The sequence below is a fragment of the Jaculus jaculus genome, chromosome 2 (genome assembly GCF_020740685.1).
Source record: "Jaculus jaculus isolate mJacJac1 chromosome 2, mJacJac1.mat.Y.cur, whole genome shotgun sequence".
Classification (NCBI taxonomy): Eukaryota; Metazoa; Chordata; class Mammalia; order Rodentia; family Dipodidae; genus Jaculus; species Jaculus jaculus.
Window position 1 is genome coordinate 39152746 of NC_059103.1, and position 20128 is coordinate 39172873.

The following is a 20128-nucleotide window of genomic DNA, read 5'->3' on the forward strand; positions in this document are numbered from 1 at the left end:
TTCTCCTTCCCTGAGCTCGGAAAGAGAGTTGGAGGCCTGGCTCTAGAAGGGGCCGGCACACCTGTGTGATGTCCGAAAATCCTATTGGCCTGGGCTCAGAGAAGGGCACCACCCACACTTGGGTGGGGTGCCCGCTGGAGAGCGAGATCTGCAAGATCTGCGTGTGTGAGTTGAGCAGATGCTGAGTCCTGTAACTGAAGTGGGAGGAGCGATCTGAGGGGTTGGGGCCAGGGGACTGAGGCGCCTGCCCCTAGCTGTCTACCTGGTTATGCTGTCTAGCTGGTCCCCTCTCTAGGAACCCCCACCTCACCCTTGCTCATTATCTGCCCCCAAGATGTCTGGCAGATAGAGGTGAATATATTATATATACAATGCAAAGAAACTTTCTGCTTTGTAATGCTCACACACACACCTTTCACACTCAGCAGCACTGTTAAAGCCTTCGCAAACAGGAAGTGTGCCAAGGCTGGGTACAGCATGGACTCTTCACTTGGCATCTCTGCCTTCATTTTGTATCTGATCTTTCTCCTTTAGTATCTTAAACCTTTGGATTACATTAGAGACATATTACCTATTTAAGGAGTATTTAAAGCTGGCAATCGTCCCTTTAAGGACTAAAGACAGCACAAAAAGAGTCAGATGTTCCCAAGATTCCAGGAACAGTGAGTGAGCTTGCCGATGGGTCACTCCATGATGGGACTGCCTTTCTAAGCAGAGGGGATCATGTCATGTTGGGAAGTGGCTTGCCCCCTCAATAGTGACTTTTCTGGAGACAGCAGGATCTCATAGAATCAGATCTTAGATAATGAACATAGATGGTTCTCACAGTGTCTCACAGTTTGCCTCAAACAGAAAAAGCTGGGTAGTCCCAGGGCCCTGGTCAGCATTCCTGAAGACAGGGCAGAGGAAGCTGGGTCCTTCCATGTCTTCTCCACATGCTATACTGAATACATTCCTGCTTTAATTATTTTCTTTTCTGTTTGGATTTAGGGGTGAGTGGCTGAACCTGGCTTGTTGGTTCTCCACAAAGTCTGGTCTAGATCACTGGAAACAGGACAGCTATGAAAAGCAAGGCCTCTGACCTGTTTTTGACCCATCATGTTTGGTTCTCATTAAACCTGTCGTACTGCAAGCAAGGTCAACAGGCAGTGAAAACCAAGCATCAGACACTGCAGGGGTGTCAGAGGCTGGCTGCACATGTGTGGAGCAGTGGTGACGTGGGGGAGGTGTGATGGGCAGGAGCAGAGGGTATCTCTGGTTCCTATCTCTTCTCTCTGTTGCCATCCCTCTTGCTTTTAGTTTAGGGGGTGAGCGAGGGGGAATGTCTGGATGACACTCTTCACAGGGCAAAGGAGGCAGAGCAACGGTGTTGACTTTCTCACAGGGTCATTTCAGAGCACTGGAGGGGATGGCTAGCTACCTGTCAAGCAAATGCCTTTCCATGGAAATCCCTGCATGGTCCTGGGCTCTGACCTGGATCTTGACACACACCACTGTGCTGATGCAAATCCTTCTTGGTGCTTGTTAGTAGACTGTCCTTACACCAGAGGGTGAAGTCTTGCCTCTCAGATAAGCATCTGCACTCTAGTCAAGATTCACAGCTATGGCTGAGACTGATTTGACAGAAAAATGGGACAGAGCTGGGTACCAAGAACAGAGAATTCAAAGCTTTGATCTGACATCATCGCAGCCCTCACACTCCTATCCAAAAGTCAATTCCTGGGTTTCAGGCCAAGAATACTAACTAACAGCTGGATCTGTCATCCTGCTGTTTTGTGCCAGTAAAATGTCTGCTCTCAGGCTGGGCTGAGGCAGGTGAGAGAACCAGCCTTGGAAGACAGGGAGGTGATTGATTTTGGCCAGGGGCCAGTACAGAGGGGTATAAAAAGAGAAGGGAAAACAAAAATTACCCAAAGCAACTTGGAAGTTCTCCCAGCAAGTGGCCAGAGGTGTGAACAGCGGGTGTCTCTGCCTGGCTCTGCTCTGGCCACGTGTTACTTTTGAAAGCTGAGCAGTGTGCAAGGCAGCCGAAGTGGGCAGAACAGCTGGTGGGCTGCAGGCAGGCGCCCTCACAGCCAGGCTCCCTTCACAAAACGTTCACAGCGGCTTCACAGAGCATAACCCTCCAGCCTGTGCAAGCCTCTGCCTTCCTCTCTTCAGTCAACAGACTTTCTCTCTGAAAAGCCAAAGAGAAACCTACCTGCCCGGCAGGCACCCTGGCATAAAGAAGGAGGCCTGAGCTTGCTTGCAGGCCTCCTAGGGAATGCCCAGCTGGAAGCCTACTTGACTGAGGAGATGGAACCCCTTCACCCTGTGTCTAAGGAAGAAATCCTTGAAGTTGTAGGAAGAAGCAGCAGAAAAATGGCTGTATAATTTATGAGGCCTTGGGCAGCCACAGGAAGGGGCTCTGACAGGGCATCATCAAGTCACTGCAACCAATGTAGCCATGCAGCCCCGGTCCTTTCTACCCGGACATCCGGCCCCCAAAGTCTCTTCAGCAAATATGCCCTTTCAGAGCCTAGAGAAAGAGGGAAAAGCCAGGTGTGGTGGAGCCCACCTTTAATCCCAGCATAGGGGAGGCAGAGGTAGGAGGACTGTGATTTCGAGGCCAGCCTGAGATTACATAGTGAATTCCAGGTCAATCTTGGATAGAGTGAGACCCTACCTCCAAAATTGAAAAAAATAAAAATAAAAAAGAGAGAGAGAAAGAAAAGAGGTAGGATATATTGTAGCCAAGAAGGCTTCTTCAGGCTCAGTGAGGCACCCTGTGTGACTTCAAGAGTCACTAGAGAAGTAATTGATGAGGGTGGTATTTTGGTTACCTTTCTCATTGCTGGAACAAAATACCTCACAAAAATTAACTTAAGAGGGCTGGAGAGATGGCTTAGTGGTTAAGACTCTTGCCTGTGAAACTTAAGGACCCATGATCACCTCCCCAGAGCCCATGAAAGCCAGGTGTATGAGGTGACACATGTTCAAGGTCATGTATGTGCTTAAGGTAGCACATGCGTCTGGAGTTTGATTGCAGTGGCTGGAGACCCTGGTGCACACATTCTTGCTTTCTCTCTTTTCACTCACTCTCTCTCTCTCTCTCTCATAGAAAAAATTAGCTTAAGAGAGGAAAGGTTTATTTTCCCTGACAGCTTGAGGTTGCATGTCATGATGTTGGGGAAGGCATGGTGGAGACCCGTGAAGCCCAGCTGGTCACACCAGAAGTGGAAAGTGCTGAAGGCTGGTGCTCAGTCAGCTCCCTCCTTTTTGTCTAGTGTTGGTCCCAAGCCCAGGGAATGGTGCTTCCCACATTTATATAAGTCTTCACACCTCAACTAACCTATAATCCCTCACAAGCATGTCCAGATGCTAACCCAATTTAGATAATCCCCCATAGACACTCTCAGAGGCTCTGTTCCTAGGTGATTCTAGGTCCTGTCAAGTTGACAATACATTTAAACCACCACATCAGATTTCTGGTGCTGAAACAAACATCTGAGATAAAGAATTTATAGTTATAGAGATGTCAGTCCATGATTACTTGGCCAGATTATTTTGGGGCCTGTGGTAAGGTGGTATACTACTGCAAGAATGCAAGTTGGAACAAAATCATTCTGCATTGCCTGAAAAAAATAAAGTGCGTGCATGTGTGTGTGTGAGAGAGAGAGGGAGGGAGGGAGCGAAAAAGAGAAAGAGTAAAAGAGAAAGAAAGAGAGAGAAATGGGCTGGTTTCCTGAGATCCTCTTTAAGAGTTCACTCCCTCAGAACCACAAAGTCTTCCAGTCAACCCCAGCTTTTCAAGGCTCCTCCCCTCCCAGTTGCACCACTCTGGGGAAACCTTCACCACCAGGGCCTCTGTGGGACACACAAGGTCCACGCTTTAGCAGAAAGCATGAGGTACTGGCGGAAACACCACAGGTCTGCTCAGGAGAGTTTGATTGCACAAGAGACAGCTCAGGAAGTGGGCAGCACTTGGACCCAAAGGAGCTTTTGAGAGCTCAGCTTTAGAGAGATGAGGAGAGGGCTGTTTTTTTTTTTTTCATTAGAGAGAGAGACAGAGAAAGAGAGAGAGAACTGGCATGCCAGGGCCTCAGCTGCTGAAATAGAACTCCAGATGCTTGCACTACGTAGTGGGCATGCGTGGCCTTGCGCGTGCCTCACTTTTGTGCGTCTGGCTTACATGGGATCTGGAGAGTTGAACATGGGACCTTAGGCTTCACAGGCAAGCGCCTCAACTGCTAAGCCATCTCTCTAGCCCAGCATGGGGCTTTTATAGGCAGAATACAGAAGCAAAGTCCAGAAATTGTTTGGTTGCTACCGCTGGACATTCACCTCATGTGGGATGACCCCATATAAAGTTCCCAGCTAGGTGTGAGTTGGCAGGGTTTTTTGTTGTTGTTGTTTTGAGGGGGACACATTAGGGCCTCCAGCCACTGCAGTTATAAGCTCCTGTGTGTCCTGCCTATGGCACTTTCTCTTTCTCTCCCAGCTTCCTCTGAATCTAGCTGAGCTTGCCAGGGAATTTATGCTAGTGAAACGCGTTGTCCCTTTGAGGTAGTTGCACATGATCTCAGTGAAAGGGTGTGATGGGAGAGGCTGGCGCCCTAGGACAGACTCCGGTAGGAGGAGGGTTTAAGGGATCTTTATAGAGCTTTGATCACTGCATTTGGGTGGACATCTGCTGCTCTCACCAGAAGTGTAGCCCAGCCTGTGTGACCAAGTCCATTAGGTCTTTAAAGGATGAAATTTTATTACACAACCCTCCATATATGCAGCTTTTCATAATTATGAATTATCATAAGAATGTTGAGAGATAGTAATTCCCAGACACATGTAAATTGAAAAGCTGGGCTGGGGAAAGATCTTAGCCACTAATGCATGAGGGCTGACTCCTCAGAACCCATGCAACATCTGGGCATGGCGATGCACATCTGTAACATCAGTCTTCATGGAGCAGAGATTAGAGAAGTTCTGGGATTTGCTGATGGACAGCAGCTCCAGGTTGAGGGAGAGATTCCATCTCAAGGAAAGAAAGATGCAGATGAGCGTTTAAGAGGATACCTAATGTTCTCCTCTGGCCTCCACAGGCATGGAGCATGGGTGTATACATCTGGACACCCCACATGCATATACCACACATCATAGTATGCACATAACACACACACACACATGCATGCACACATGCACGCACACACAACACACATGGCTGGATTTCGTGACCGGACTTCTGTAATCCCAGCACACCTACAGTGAGATTTGAGGTGGAAATAAGAGAATTTCCCAGAAGCCCACAGGCGAGCTAGTTAGATGATCAGAGCAGTGAATGTGAATGATGACTCTGCCTCAAACCAGGTGGAAAGTGAGGACAGATGCCCAAAAGTTGCCCTCTGACCTCCATACATGGGCCGTGGCAGGTACAGGTCTACACACATGTACGTAGACACGTCCACACGTATACACATGCACACACAAAACAATGTTCCAAATTGTGACCTAATTTCGCAAGCTATGACACAAGTTCCTCGAGTGGCAAGTCTCTCCCCCCACCATTAAATCAATAGATACACTTGGCTGCAGCTCCTTCCACTTTTAGAATCAGGCTGAAATTTCCTCTGCCTGTTCAGGGCAGACAGCTCTCAGTGTCAAGTCTAATAAATAAATCACAGCCTACAGCCAGGAGACTCCAATGTAAGAAGCAATGTCTGGCAGCACTGGAGATAAAGTACACGACCGATTGTCTGGTGCGAAGGTCACCCTGCTTCTGTGGGGACTTCAGTGATTGGATTTTGGTCGATTCAGATGAAGCAGAAAGATGTGGGGTTCAGGGTTTTGAATGGGATGAAAGCAGTTAGACCAAAACACAAAGTAATCAGCCCCTTTGCACAGGGACAAGATGAGAAGAGCCTGTCTTGTCGCCTTTGACAGATACTTGCATCTGTCTAATATATATTACTTTGTTCTTTCTTTTAAATATTTTTGTTTATTTACTTGAGAAAGAGGCAGATAGACAGTGTGGGCATGGCAGAGCCTTTTGCTACTGCAAATGAACTCTAGACACATGCACTAAATAAATGAATGTGACTCTATGTGAGTACTGGGGTATTGAACCTGGGCCTGCAAGTTTTGCAAGCAAGTGCCTTAACTACTGAGCAATCTACCAAGCCCTAAGCAGTACTTCCTATTGCTTAGAGATGTTTAGGTGGGTTTGCAAACAATATTTAAGATAAGAGACCACTTTCATGATTGCTTTAGAAAAGTCTACTTGGGGCCTGGAGTTCAACTATGAGAGCCAGTCTTTTAGTTCTAGAAAATGAAGACCTCAGAAATGAATTAAAAGAGATGGAGCTTATAGTCAGCCCTTAACATTCAAGAACTCTGCAGCCAAGGAGCAGGATTATATGAGCCACAGGTGAAATTTAAAATTTTAGCACCATTCACCATGTTAAAAAATAGATAGGTGATGGAGTAGAGAGATGGCTCAGCAAATGCATAGGTGGGGACTCAGCAATGTAGGAGGGCTAGAAACAGGAGCAGAGTTGGTTTGAGAGGAATAAACATCTCTCAAAACACCTAGAGAGATGGGATGGCTAGATAGCCCTGGGTTAAGGATGACACACAAATGCTAGGTGGTGTCTTTTGGTGGCAGGAGGAGGTGAGAGGCAGAATGTGATCCTCAATAGAATATACAAGAGCACAGACACTTTGGTTTGAAACTTTTACTTATGTGTTCTAGGAAAGTCATGTTCTTACAGTGAGGCCAAAAAGGAAGCATTGCAAGATTGTCGAGAAACCAGGAACCTTCACATTGCCCTGAATTGATTGGCTGTCTTCAGATACAAGTGAAAGAAAACTGATGGAAGACTGGCTTTATCATAAAGATACTTATTGCCTTCTTTAAAAAGTAATTTATTTCTTCTTTTATGTTAGCATTTTAAATTTAATTCATATTTTCAACAATTAAAATTTAATACAAAATATCACCAACAAAATTTGGGCTTGTATTTTATTTGTCCTACAATTTTATTAGTAAAATCTGCTGATAATGAAGATATTCTTCTGTTAGCAAGTACTGTGAAGATCAGCCTTATAATAGGATAAGTAACATGATAACATTTACTGTTTTTTTTACATTACCATAAATTCTTTTTTTAAAGTTTTTTTAAAATTTAAAAATTTTTTTTTAACATTTTCCATGATTATAAAAAAATATCCCATGGTAATTCCCTCCCTCCCCACCCCCACACTTTCCCATTTGAAATTCCATTCTCCATCATATTACCTCCCCATTACAATCATTGTACTTTCATATATAAAATATCAACCTATTAAGTATCCTCCTCCCTTCCTTTCTCTTCCCTTTATGTCTCCTTTTAAACGTACTGGCCTCTGCTACCAAGTATTTTCCTTCTCACGCAGAAGCCCAATCATCTGTAGCTAGGATCCACATATGAGAAAGAACATGTGATGCTTGGCTTCCTGGTCCTGGGTTACCTCACTTAGTATAATCCTTTCCAGGTCCATCCATTTTTCTGCAAATTTCATAACTTCATTTTTCTTTACCGCTGAGTAGAACTCCATTGTATAAATGTGCCACATCTTCATTATCCACTCATCAGTTGAGGGACATCTAGGCTGGTTCTATTTCCCAGCTATTATAAATTGAGTAGCAATAAACATGGTAGAACATGTACTTATAAGGAAATAAGATGAGTCCTTTGGATATATGCCTAGGAGTGCTATAGCTGGGTCATATGGTAGATCAATCTTTAGCTGTTTTAGGAACCTCCACACTGTTTTCCACAATGGCTAGACCAGATTGCATTCCCACCAGCAGTGTAGAAGGGTTCCTGTTTTTCCCCATCCCCCCCAACATTTATGATGATTTGTTTTCATGATGGTAGCCAATCTGACAGGAGTGAGATGGAATCTCAATGTAGTTTTTTTTGTTTGTTTGTTTGTTTTTGGTTTTTCGAGGTAGGGTCTCACTCTAGCCCAGGCTGACCTGGAATTCACTATGGAGTCTCAGGGTGGCCTTGAACTCACAGCGATCCTCCTACCTCTGCCTCCCGAGTGCTGGGATTAAAGGCGTGCGCCACCACACCCGGCTTCAATGTAGTTTTAATCTGCATTTCCCTGATAACTAGTGACGAAGAACATTTTTTTTAGATGCTTATATGCCATTCGTATTTCTTCCTTTGAGAATGCTCTATTTAGCTCCATAGCCCATTTTTTGGTTGGCTTGTTTGATTCCTTATTACTTCACTTTTTGAGTTCTTTGTATATCCTAGATATTAATCCTCTATCAGATATATAGCTGGTGAAGATTTTATCCCATTCTGTAGGTTGCCTCTTTGCTATTTTCACTGTGTCCTTTGCCGTGAAAAATCTGTTTAATTTCATGAGGTCCCAGTTATTAATCTGTGGTTTTATTGCCTGAGCAATTGGGGTTGTATTCAGAAACTCTTTGCCAAGACCAATATGTTGAAGGGTTTCCCCTACTTTTTTTCTCTAGCAGTTTCAGAGTTTCAGGTCTGATGTTAAGGTCTTTAATCCTTTAATTCTTGTGCATGGCGAGAGAGAAGAATCTATTTTCATCCTTCTGCAGATATATATACAGTTTTCAAAACACCATTTGCTGAAAAGGCTGTCTCTTCTCCAATGAGTATTTTTGGCATTTGTATCGAATATCAGGTGGCTATAGCTACTTGGGCTTTCATCTGGGTCCTCTATCCTGTTCCACTGATCTACATCTCTGTTTTTGTGCCAGTACCATGCTGCTTTTGTTACTATGGCTCTGTGGTATAGGTTAAAATCAGGTATGGTGATACCACCAGCCTTGTTTTGGTTGCTCAGTATTATTTTAGATATTCGAGGATTTTTGTGATTCCAAATGAATTTTTGGATTGTTTTTTCTATTTTCATGAAGAAAGCCTTTGGAATTTTGATAGGGATTGCATTAAATGTGTAGATTGCTTTAGGTAAGATTGCCATTTTCACAATATTGATTCTTCCAGTCCAGGAACAAGGGATGTTTCTCCACTGTCTAGTGTCTTCTGCAAATAATGATAACTTGCTTTCTCTGCGTCTAATGAGATGATCATGTGGTTTTTGTCCTTCAACCCGTTTATGTAATGTATTACATTTATAGATTTGCGTATGTTGAACCATCCCTGCATCTCTGGGATAAAGCCTACTTGGTCAGGGTGAATGATCTTTTTGATATACTCTTGTATTCTGTTTGCCAATATTTTGTTTAGTATTTTAGCATCTGTATTCATGAGAGAGATTGGTCTGTAGTTTTCTTTTTTTGTTCTATCTTTGCCTGGTTTTGGTATCAGGGTGATGCTGGCCTCATAGAAGGAGTTTGGTAGAATTCCTTCTTTTTCTATTTCCTGGAAAAGCTTAAGAAGCAATGGTGTTAGCTCTTCCTTAAAGGTCTGGTAAAATTCAGCAGTGAATCCATCCGGGCTTGGTCTTTTTTTAGTTGGGAGATTACTGATAACTATTCGGATCTCCATGTTTGTTATAGGTCTATTTAAGTGATTAATCTTATTTTGATTTAATTTAGGTAGGCCATATAAATCAAGGAAATCATCCATTTCTTTCAGATTTTTATACTTTGTGGAATATATGCTTTTATACTATGTCCCTATGATTTTTTGAATTTCTCTGGAATCTATTGTGATGTTACCTTGTTCATCTATGATTTTATTAATTTGTATCTCTTCTCTCTTTCTTTTGGTCAGATTTGCTAAGGGTTTATCAATCTTGTTTATCCTTTCAAAGAACCAGCTCTTTGTTTCATTAATTCTTTGGATTGTTCTTTTTTTTTTGTTTCTATTTCATTAATTTCTGCCCTAACCTTTATTATTTCTTCCCGTCTACTGATTTTTGGTTTGCCTTGTTCTTCTTTTTCCAAGGCTTTAAGGTGAAGCATTAGGTCGCTTACTTGCGACCTTTCTAATTTCTTAATATAGGCACTTAAGGCTATAAATTTACCTTTTAGAACTGCCTTCATTGTGTCCCAGAGATTTTGGTATTTTGTGTTCTCATTATCGTTTGGCTCTATAAATTTTTTGATTTCCTTCTTGATTTCTTCATTGACCTATTCATAATTTAGTAGTGTATTGTTTAGTTTCCATGATTTTGTGTATGCTCTATAGCCTTTCTTGCTACTGATTTGTAGTTTAATTCCATTGTGGTCAGATAGAATGCAAGGAATTATTTCAATTTTCCTGAATTTGTTAAGATTTGTTTTGTGTCTTAAGATATGGTCTATTTTAGAGAATGTTCCATGTGCTGCTGAAAAGAATGTATATTCTGTAGTCTTTGGATGAAATGTCCTGTACATATCTGTTAGGTCCATTCCTTCTATGACCTCATTTAGTCCAGATGTCTCTCTGTTTAATTTTCCTGGGATGACCTGTAACTTGATGAGAGTGGGGTGTTAAGGTCACCCACCACCAGACAATAGGGTGAGTGGTGAGGGAGGGGAGGACTAGGGAGGGGGTGAGGGACACAAAACTGGACCGAAACAATGGTACCATAAAATTCTACATCCTAAAAGACAGACCAAATGGTTGAAACTTCACCAGGCCCTTAGAGGGAACACCTGAGTCACAAGGCCATGGAGAAGGTATGATAAAGACTGACCTTAATCTTCTACTGCATTTCTCTCTCTCTCTCTTCTCTCTAACTCTTTTATATTACTTATCTTTTTCTTCCTTCTTTTCATGAGCACTGGACTAATGATGGACATCTGGGTTGATTCTAGCTCTTAGCTATTACAAATGCAGAAGCTATAATGATTGAGCAAATCTCTCTGAGCTGAGAGGCATGGAGCTTTTAGGGTAGATGCCCAGTAAGGGAATAACTGGGTCTGTTGGTAACTATATAGTCAGCTTTTTTAGGAGTCTCCATGTTGCTTTCCAAAGTGGTTGTACAATCTTACAGTCCCACCAACAGTGGATGAGGGCTCCTATTTGCTATGGTCATATAGTGGTTAGTACTCTGCATTGTGATGGTGCCTTTTCATCTCTAATTTTATTAATTTATGTCTCTTCTCTCTTTCTTTTGGTCAGATTTGCTAAAGGTTTATCAATCTTGTTTATCCTTTCAAAGAACCAACTCTTGTTTCATTGATCTTTTGGATTTTTTGTTGTTGTTTCTATTTCATTAATATCTGCCCTAATCTTTATATTCCTTCCCATGTATTGATATTTGGTTTGTCTTATTTTTTTTTTCCCACGGCTTTTTTTTTTTCTTAAGGTGAAGCATTAAATTGTTTGCTTGCAACCTTTCTAATTTCTTAATATAGCTTAAAACTATAAACTTCCCTCTCAGGACTGCCTTCATTGTGTCTTAAAGCTTTTGTATGTTGTGTTCTCATTATCATTTTACTCTATGAATTTCCTTCTTAATTTCTTCATTGACTCATTCATCATTTATTAGTGTATTGTTTAGTTTCCATTATTTTGTGTTTGCTCTATAGCTTTTCTTGATATTGATTTGTAGTTTGATCCCAGTGTGGTCAGATAGAATTCAAGGAATTATTTCAATTTTCCTGTATTTGTTAAGATTTGCTTTGAGTCCTAATATATGGTCTATTTGAGAGAATGTTCCATGTGCTGCTGAAAAGAATGTGTATTCTGCAGCATTTGGATGAAATGTCCTGTATATATCTGTTAGGTCCATTTGTCCTATGACCTCATTTAATCCAGATGCATCTCTGTTTATTTTTTGCCTGGATGACCTGTCACTTGAGGAGAGTGGGGTGTTGAAGTCACCACTACTACTGTGTTTGGTGTTATCTCTTACTTTAGTTCTAATAGCTCTTGTTTGATGAAGTTGGGAGCCCCCATGTTAGGTGCATATATGTTTAGGATTGTAATGTCCTTCTGTTGGAGTGTGCCTTTAATCAATATAAAGTGACCTTCCTTATCTTTCCTAACTAATGTTGGTCTGAAGTCTACCCTGTCAGAAATTAGGATAGTGACCTATGCTTCTTTCCTAGACCCATTTGCTTGAAACACCTTTTTACAACTTTTCACCCTAAGATAATGTTCATCTTTTGTAGAAAGGTGAGTTTCTCGGAGGCAACAAATTGATTTTTTTTTTTTTTTTGAGGGAAGGTTTCACTTTAGCCCTGGCTGACCTGGGATTCACTATGGAGTCCTTGGTGATTCTCCTACCTCTGCCTCCCAAGTGCTGGGATTACAGGCATGCACCACCACATCAGGCCAGATCTTGCTTTTTAACCCAGTCTGCAAACCTATGTCTTTTGGTGGGGCATCGAGGCCATTGATATTAAGAGTTTTGTTGAAAGGTGTGTATTTTTGCCATTTTTCTTGTTTTGTAGTTCTTCCAGTTTTACCTTTGGTCTCTTGTATTAACTAGTATTTGAGTATGGTTTGTTTATTCCAGGTTCCTTATATGTGTGCTTTTCTTTCTCTTCAGCATGAAGGATCCTGCCAAGTATTTTCTGTAGAGCTGGTTTTGTCTTCAAATATTCCTTTAGCCTGCTTTTTTTTTTTTTTTTTTTTGTGGAATGTCCTTATTTCTCTGTCTATTTGAATAGATAACGTTGGAGGATAAAGTAACTTGGTTGACAGTTGTTACCTTTCAGAACTTGGAATACAGCACTCCAAGCCCTTCTGGCTCAAACTGCTCTCCCTCCACTTTTGGACTGCAATTCAGATCCACCCCTAAACACATCTTAGGGCTGGACTCCAGGGTCCACTGCCACCCCCTATGACACCTCTTCTAGCCCAGCTTGTAACCCAAGTTACAAGCTTAATTTTAATGAAATACCTGAGTCTATGGGGCTATAAATTCAGATTAATATATTTAAACTATCAGGGTGTTCCTGGGGCTGATTCAGCAGGTAAGTGATGTCAATATCAACCTGGGCTTTTTGCATCTGTCTTTTACTTTCTCCCAGTGGTCTGTTTGCTGTTCACCTTTCGAGTTGTTGTCTCATGATCAAAAGACAGATGCTGAAATTTCAGCATTGTATCCATGGAAAAGTTGAAAGCAGAGGGAAAGGTTTTCTTCTGATGAGACTCAAAAAACTTCATTGTTGAGAAATTTCCCAGAAAGCATCCCCTTCTATCTTACTGCCTCCTGGAAAGTTGGGAAAGCCACTTTCTCAGCTTCCAGGGAAGGCGAGGGACAAGTGCAAAGGGTAATGGAATTGGCTGTCACGTTGCCAATGGCAGTGACAGACAGACTCTAGCCCCAACATAACGCAACGTGCTATAGAAGAAAGAACATGAGATTGCAAGCCAGGACCCACCAGTTTCCTATGTGACCTTGCAACTGTCCTTCAGTTTCCCTGAGGCTGGCCCCTTATTTCTAGGTGAGAGGTTAGATTCATCAGATGATACTTTTCTGCTTAGACCTCCTCTTAATTTCATTAAAGCACCTTGCAGGCATTGAATGAGCTGCCCAGTAGTAATTTAATGTAATTAATTCAGTGAGATCCAGTTGGTAAAAACAGCTGTGGTGTTTCTCTTTCCCATGGCCAGGGGCATTTGTTGGGGAAGAAACTCTACTTGTGGAAGTTTAGTTACAACAGCAGCCTGAGTCTCTAATCTCCAGGTTCTTCCCCCAGGAAGAGTACTAGACTGGAGAAGGTAGCGAAAAGAGGGCTGGAGAAATGTCTTAGTGGCTAATGTGTTTGCCTGCAAAGCCAAGGGACCCAGGTCCTATTCCCCAGGACCCACATAAGCCACATACACAAGGGGGCACATGCAACTTGAGTTCTTTTGCAGTGGCTAGAGGCACTGGCTTACCCATTCTCTCTCTCTCTCTCTCTGCCTATTTCTCTTTCTCTTTCTGTAATAAAGAAAAAGAAAATATTATTAAAAAGAAGAGAAGATGGTGAAAAGAGAAAAGCCCATTTATGAGCTAGGCTGGGAGCACTTCTCTCAGCATTGAGGCAAAGCGTTAGAGGCCTCTGAGACCCCTCCTCATGTTTCCCTTCCACCGGGCACTCATTTCCCTCCAGGCTGGGTTCACCTAGCTGTCTCATCCAGAGGTCTGCCAGAACCTCCCTTGAACTCTGGCCCCAGTTGAAGATGTGCCAAGATTGACTCATACATCTGCATGGTCAGTCTGCACTTCCGGGACAGGGACTGCAATCCACCAGCTTACCTATGAGTCCTGGGCCGACCGTTATGGCAGGGTGGCAAGGATGAAAGAGGACAGTCACCACAGCACAGTCCCGGATGCAGGGCCCTCCCCTGGGAGGTGGGATGAGCTAGTGTACTTCTGGGGAACAAGCAGCGTGGGCAGGGCAAATATGCCAAAGCTTTCTGAGTTTGTTATTGACTCTTTGTTTTTTTATCAAGGTAGGGTCTCACCATAGCCCAGGCTGACCTGGAATTTACTATGTATTCTTAGAGTGGTCTTGAACTCAGTGATCCTCCTACCTCTTCCTCTGGAGTGCTGGGATTAAAGGTGTGCGCCACCATGCCTGGATGACTTTTTTTAAAATTTATGTCCTTATGGGCTGGAGAGATGGCTTAGCGGTTAAGCGCTTGCCTGTGAAGCCTAAGGACCCCGGTTCGAGGCTCAGTTCCCCAGGTCCCACGTTAGCCAGATGCACAAGGGGGCGCACGCGTCTGGAGTTCGTTTGCAGAGGCTGGAAGCCCTGGCGCGCCCATTCTCTCTCTCTCCCTCTATCTGTCTTTCTCTGTGTCTGTCACTCTCAAATAAAAAAAAAATTATGTCCTTATAAAAATTTTTTCTTTTCAAATTTTTTTATTAACAACTTCCATGATTATTAAAAAAATCCCATGTTATGCCCTACTTCCCCCACTTTACCCTTTGAAACTCCATTTTCCATCATATCCCCTCCCCCTCTTAATCAGTCTCTCTTTTATTTTGATGTCATGATCTTTTCCTTCTCTTATGATGGTCTTGGGTAGGTAGTGTCAGGCACTGTGAGGTCATGAATATCCAGGCCATTTTGTGTCTGGGGTGAGCACGTTGTAAGGAGTCCTACCCTTCCTTTCTGCCACCTCTTCCACAATAGATCCTGAGCTTTGGAAGGTGTGATAGAGATATTGCAGTGCTGAGCACTCCTGTCATGATGCCTTCTGATTCATTTCAAAGTCACTGTCATCTGGAAAAAGAAGGTTCTCCACCAAAAGTGAAAGTAGCATTAATATAAGGGTATGAACATTAAGAGAAGTGCTTACTGGGCAGTTTGATAAGCATAGTATATACATTTAGCCAGACAGCAACAGTTGTTACACCCTAGGGCTCATGACTACCGCTATTTAAGTTTTCAGTACCAGGGATGTCCCTCCCATGGAGCGGGCCTCCAGTCCAATTAGAGGGCAGTTGGTTTCCACCATGACAGATATGCCACTTTTGTACCCGTTGGCTCATTTGGCTTGGCTGGCAAAATATGAGGCTTGCAGTATCCACTGTTGAGTATTTTCACTGGTGATTTCTCTCCCTCCCATTGAACTGCATGAAGAATGGTTTCTTCCAGCTTTCTGTCAGCTGGTCTACATGGAGGAGGTTATCAGCTCAATTACAGTAGGATTTCTAGTGGCCTTGCAGCCCAAGTATGTGGAGTCTTCAGCAATACTGGCTGACTTTTGTTTGTAATGGGAAGTGCTGCTCAGATATCCGATTAAAATTATTTTGAATGTTTATGCAAGGGTGTTTTTTAGAGTGGAATTATTGGTTTTGCGTGGCATTAACGGTTGAAGGCCCACATAGGATACAAGCGATTTCCCACAGCAGGCAAGAATTCTGCCAGTAGAGGGCGTCCCTAGCACAGTATCAGCACTTCCCAGGGCTCCAACCTCCTTCCCACTCTTCCAGCCTTCATAATCCTTAATTAATCTTTCACTCTTTCTCTCCATCATCTCATACACACACAGCCCTTATTTGTTATTGATTGCTTTGATCAGTGAAACCCTGGCTAATGCAGAAGGGCAGGGCTTTTGTATGCTGTTCCACTGTAATCCTCACCACATTGTGACCCAGACAGATCAGTGGGAGACTGTGTGGTAAGGGGTCCAACCCTTGCCTTCCTTTTCACCTCCAGAGTCCCAGGCCCCTGGTTCTGTATATGCCTTTTGCTCCTTCTGAGGGTTGGACCTGAGACATGACTGGCCTGCCTGATGATGTTACCATCTCTTACCTTGTCTCTTCTCCAGGTGATCATTGCTCAGTAAACACAACCAGAGTCCCCGTCTCCCGGGCTCAGAACTCCAAAACCCTCAGACTGATGCAGAATAGCTGGGGGGAGCTGGGAGTGATTGTTTCCCAAAGGAACCGGCCATGCATGTTCCATGGCCCCAGGGGCAATGACCATAGCAGGAACAGAGGGCTGGATGGCAAGTTTGCTAACAGGTTCATAAGCAGAGCATGAATTAATAATATGAGGAATGTCTTTGCCTCAGCATGCGTGCTTTTTTAAAAGTTCATATGTAATAATGCAACATATGCTTAAAAGTGTCTAGGCACATTAGATTAAATAAGATCTCCATTATAAATAGTTGTATATCCCCTCAGCTTTGCTGTGATGGTCATATAAGACAAACTCTCACCCAAGTTTGGAATTGCAGGGGACACACACGTCTTTCATGTCATTGTGTAGCAAAGGGTTAACTCGACAGACTTCGATTGCCCAAATCTTGCACATTCTTGACAGAGGCTACTGTTTGGAAGGACAGATCCTTGATTGGCTCCTTGGAGGTGACCAGTGAGCCCATGGCATATCCTGCGTCCAGTTGCTTGATCAGAGTATGTGAGGACTTGGGCTATGTGGTATCAGGCTGATTCCAGGAGAGGAGATAGTTGGAGACCAAGTAATAAGGAGTAGCTAAGGTGAGTCCCTTTGGCCCTGCATGACTGGGTGACAGATCCTGACCTTAAAGACTCCAAAGCTCAGATGAGAGTTCCTGGGAAGCAAAACCTTACTTGAGTCATCCCACATTGCTAGAAGGAAAAGTTAGGCACATCTTCATATGGCTGCCCTGGGAGGGGCACCTGGAGTCTTGTAGCTGGCTTCTCAAGGGTATCACTCATGTATTTTCCCTCCGTGGAGTTGGAGCTCTCTCTGTTCATTTCAATTAACCATGACCAGGAGGAGTATTCCAGCTTGGCTGAGAAATGTGAGTCCTCGTAGCAAATCATTACACTGAAGGAAAGTCTTGGGGACCCCTAACATAGTCACTTGGCTGAGGGTTTGTGGTGGGGAGAAATGACAAGAGAGGTAATTCCTGGGCCTGGAACTGGGTTTCACCAGGTGAAGAACTTTGAAGGTCTCCCATTTGAACCTTGAACCCAAGATCTTAAAATTTTCCCATGTTTACCCACCCAAATTGAGACAGGTCTTCTTTTTTTTTTTTAATTAATTATTTATTTATTTGAGAGCGACAGACACAGAGAGAAAGACAGATAAAGGGAGAGAGAGAGAGAATGGGTGCGCCAGGGCTTCCAGCCTCTGCAAACGAACTCCAGACGCGAGCCTCGAACCAGGGTCCTTAGGCTTCACAGGCAAGTGCTTAATCGCTAAGCCATCTCTCCATCCTGAGACAGGTCTTCTTACTGCCTAGTGCCTAGTGCAATACAGATGGTGCCCATTGCCCAGCCACTGTGGGCTTTTGCTGCTTAATGACTCGTAGTGCCCTAGTACTGTTCTTGACTGAATGGGTCCTGTTCCCCCTCCCAGGAGGCAGCCAGTGCTTGGCTGACATAGGGACATAAAAGGCTGCCTTCTTTTCCTGAAAGGGAATCAATTCTGTGTTGCACTTTCCTCTCCAGAGTTTTCTACAGGGTCAGGTGGGAGCTGGTCTGTAGCCAAGGCCACGTGCCTGTGGGACTCCATCTTCTTAAAAAAAAATTTTGTTTTTGAGGTAGGGTCTCACTCTAGCCTAGGCTGACCTGGAATTCTCTAAGTGGTCTCAGGGTGGCCTTCCTCATGGCGATCCTCTTACCTCTACCTCCTGAGTGTTGGGACTAAAGGCATGCGCCACCACACCCATCTTCCATCTACTTTTGTGTCCCTTGTCTTCTTAGAGCTCTGCTTCCATAACCCACTTGCCCAAGAATCCCCATTTCAGGGACTGATTTGCAGGAAGCCACCCAGGTCAATGTGATGGGCATCTTATGACCACTGAAACCTGCACAGCCATATCTATGTAAGCTCACGGCAGGACCATGACTGCAGCCTCCTTGCGTCTGAATGTCGCAATCACTGAAAGTTGGATCTTAGCTCTGCCTACATGAATTAAAGGGGAGAAATGTAAGTCATTTTTATCTACTTGTTAGCACTTCTGGGAGACAAAAGGAGTGTTGAAAATGAGGTTTTGCCTCTAGCTGTGAGCTCCCACATCCCTATCCTTCTCTTGCTTACAGCTGTGCCCGTTGCTCCACAGCTATGTGCACGCCTGAGCCAGGCTGGCTGGGGAGGTGAGCTGAGGGGCCAGCGTGGTTCCTTCACGGGGGCCTCGAGCCTGGTGTCATTCTAATGTGGAGATGGCTGTTTGTGGTTCTGAGTGGAAACAGCAGATCATTACTGTTAAGGTGGAATGTGACCCATAGTTTAGCTGGCTAAGCACTGTGCCAGGGAGATGTATGCCGTGGGTGTACATACCTGGAGTTGTGTTTGCTTTCCTGACCACAGGCTGTCTGCAGAACCTGCCACATTGCACTGCCATTCTCTTTGTGCCACTAAGAGGCATCAAGGTATAGGCGTGTTCACAGAGTTGACCATTTGCAAAGAGACAAAGAGAAGGCAGTGAAGAATAAGCAACTTCGACCCCAAGATCTGGAGGGGTTACATCAATCTCAGCAAAGTTCTTAGTGTGACTTAGTGAGGCCAAGCCCCTATCTCATGCTCACAATGGCCCAGGAGTGCAGCCTGAGTTCACAGCTTTCATTTCAGCGCAGCGCTTGAACTCAGGCTCCGATATAAACAACTCATTGGTTTGACAACAATACTTGTGAAAAATGGCCTGGATGGCTGATCTCAGAGTAGGATTATTTGGACTACTAACCGGACACTGACAGTGAACTTGAGATGCTTACATTTGGAAGGAAAAGCCTTGGGCTGGGGAGATGGCTCAACAACAAAGTGCCTGCTATTCAAGGAATGCAGGTCTGAGTCTACCCCCAGCATCCATGTCAAAAGCTGTGTGTGGCCGGAGAGATGGCTCAGTGATTAAGGCACTTGCCTGCAAAGCTTAATAACCTGAGTTTGATTCCTCAGTACACACGTAAAGCCATATGCACAAAGTGGTGCATGTATCTTGAGTTCATTTGCAGTGGCTAGAGGCCCTGGCACTCCCATACTCGCTATCTGTCTATTGTCTATCATCTATCTGTCTGTCTGTCTATCTGTCTGCATGCAGGTCTATCTATCTATCTATCTATCTATCTATCTATCTATCTATCTAATCTGTCTCTGTTTGCCAATATATAAATAAAAATATTTTTTAAAGTTTTTATTTATGTATTTGAGAGCGACAGAGAAAGAAAGAGGAAGGGAGAGAGAGAGAATGGGCATGCCAGGGCCTCCAGCCACTGCAAACGAACTCCAGATGCGTGTGCCCCCTTGTGCATCTGGCTTACATGGGTCCTGGGGAATCGAGCCTTGAACCAGGGTCCTTAGGCTTCACAGGCAAGTGCTTAACTGCTAAGCCATCTCTCCAGGCCATAAATAAAAATATTTTAAAAAGTGCTGAGTGTGGTGGAACACATCTTTAATTCCAATACTCCGGGGACTGAGGTAGGAAAATTGCTGTGAGTTCGAGGCTAGCCTGAAACTAATTCCAGGTCAGCCTGTGCTAGAATAAGATCCTATCTCAAAGAAACAAAAACAACCGAAAACAACACTGGGTGTGGTTGTGCATGCACCTGTTACTCCAGTGGAGACAGGAGGATCCCTGGGGCTCGCTGAAAAATGGTGAGCTCCAGGTTCAGTGAGCGACCCTGTCTCAAAGAAATCAGGTGAAAGGGTGATAGAGGACACTTGGCATCCTCCTGTGGTCTGTGCTCTTGTGTGCCTGGGCCAATGCATCTGCACACATGCGCACACACCACACATGGACACACAGACACAAAAGAAAAGCCCAGAAAGCTTCGAAGTGCACCTCTAACTGCTTTCTTT